General features: G+C 37.6%; 1 pseudogene; it reads left to right on the forward strand.

Moving 5' to 3' along the window:
* Window positions 1-665: 665 nt before the first annotated feature.
* LOC105309520 lies at window positions 666-1,141 on the forward strand (annotated as a pseudogene).
* The last annotated feature ends 1,148 nt before the right edge of the window (window positions 1,142-2,289 follow it).

A 2,289-nucleotide genomic window follows, 5' to 3' on the forward strand; every position in this document is an offset into this window, starting at 1 on the left:
CTTGGCCATAGTGCCTTGTCACTGATGCATTTGGAGTGCTACTATTTGTTTAGGATTTTTGTGTTGAAACTCCTGAGTGTTACTGGCATGCAATCCTCGTTTTCTGTCCTGTCTTGTCTGATTTGGATCAAGTTGATACTATCCTGATAGAATGAGCTGGGCACGTAGCATTCCTTTTCAATTCTTTGGATTGATTTTATGTGACACTTTAGATTCTCCTGGCTTCACGTTAGTGATAGCATCCTCTAAGATGGCCACCAATGTTCTCGCCTCCTAGTATTTACATGCCTGTGTAATTCCCTCTCCTTGGTGTGGGCCAGATAATGTGACTGGCTTCTAATGAATAAAATATGGCAAAGGATGTGAAATGTCCCTTCCGAGATTAGTTTATAAAAAGTCTGTGGCTCCAACCAAAAGGATAGTCATCAATGCATCCTTTGGATTCATTTATGACCAAATAGGGGGATTGTGGATGATAAAAAAAGCTCTATAGAAAGTAACCCATAGGGTGATTGGATCATAGATTCTAACTGGGAAGGTTATCGTAGGTAGTCATGCCACAGGCAAAAAACTTTTTATAAAAGGTTTATCTTTGGTTGGTGGGTAAGTTCAGGCTGAACAACATTTAGCAATCACTGCCTCTATAGAGAACATTCACCATCCTCATGGCTGGAATTTTGTACTCAATAGTTCAGAGGCCCCCAGGCAGACTACAAATTGTGACAAAAGGTGTGGAGTTTCTTATTTGTACAGATTGGATTTGCCACAAATTTACCAAGTAAAGACTTCCAGTAAAGTGTTTCAGCCCTCACCTGCAGATCATAAAAAATATAGTAGGGATCCACCGCACTCGCATAAATTGTATATTGTTAGCAGAAAAAGTACAAAAACATCCCTATTGGGAAAAAGATGTAATAAGATGCATGGATTAGAAAAAGCACGTACTTCAAGTTCCAAAAAAATCCCTTCAGTGAATACAAAATTGAAAATGGTTAAATATTTGATAAGAATCAAGTTTCTGAGGTTGCCACAAGGACTTCCGGCAGAGGAGGACTTGGCTCACACCTGTCTCAAGAGCCTTGAGGAGTTAGCAGAGTGGTGGCATCTAAGCCCTGTGAACCAGGATGCAATTAAGTCCTAATGTCAGAGTGGTTTCAGATTGAAAAGTGTAAACTGTTTTTATTTAAAGATGGCAAAAAAAACCACTCTCATTAAAATATATTTTAAATGCCACTCAAGGAAAGAAAAAAAAAAAAGATTTATCTTTGCTTTAAGCAAACCCTGTCTATTGTTTCTTGAACCTAGGGTAACTCACCTTTGAAATTCCTCTTTTCAAACCCTTCCTTTTAACGTGTAAACCCTTCTTTCAGATCGCGCCTTCTAAGACTTAACCACCTTCAAGAGGGAGCAAATAATCTTAACAATCCTGTAATTCAGCCCTGCTTTTCTTTCTCCCACCTTTATGTAATCTTCCTCACTTTCCCTTCTTAATTTCAAATGCATAAAAGAAACTACAAAACTGTTATGCTCTGCAGCATTTTAAATCTTGCTCTCTGGAATACGTTGTGAGTTTGGATCAAAGAAATTCATTAATTTTTTTGTTTTTAAGTCTGTGGCTTCCCATGGACATGGACAGCAATTTAGTGGTTAGCAGAGAGAAGCCAGGGAGAGAGAAGGTTGATAAGGGTAAAAGGGGTCAAATATACGGTGACAGAAGGAAATTAAACTTTGGGTGGTGAACACACAATGCAATATACATACGACATATTATTGAATTGTACACTTGAAAGCTATATGATTTTGTTAACCTATGTCACCCCAATAATTTTAATTGAAAAAAAAAGAATAATTTAATCATTACAGATAAGCATTTTAAAAAATGCTCGGGTAATGATTAATTAATTTTTATTATTAAATATTTTGGGCAACATCATCATTGTCATCGTCATCATTACTATTATTAATAAACATCTGCTGATTGCTTACAATATGCCAAAAGCAAACAAACAAATAAATAAGTAATAAAATCTGTGGTTTCCATTCTGGGTACCTGCCTCTAGTAGTTACACTCCTGTGTAATCACCTCTCCTTGGTGTGGGCTGGATCATGTGATTTGCTTCTAAGAAATAGAATATGACAAAAGAGATGAGATGCCACTTCTGAGATAGGTTATAAAAAGTCTGTGACTTTCATCTCAGGCACCTGTCTCACTCACACACTCTAAATGGAGCCAACTGCCATGTTGTGAGCTGCCCTATAGAGAGACCCAGGTCGCAACAAACTGAGGGA

The sequence above is a fragment of the Pteropus vampyrus genome, unplaced genomic scaffold (genome assembly GCF_000151845.1).
Source record: "Pteropus vampyrus isolate Shadow unplaced genomic scaffold, Pvam_2.0 Scaffold759, whole genome shotgun sequence".
NCBI classification, from domain to species: domain Eukaryota; kingdom Metazoa; phylum Chordata; class Mammalia; order Chiroptera; family Pteropodidae; genus Pteropus; species Pteropus vampyrus.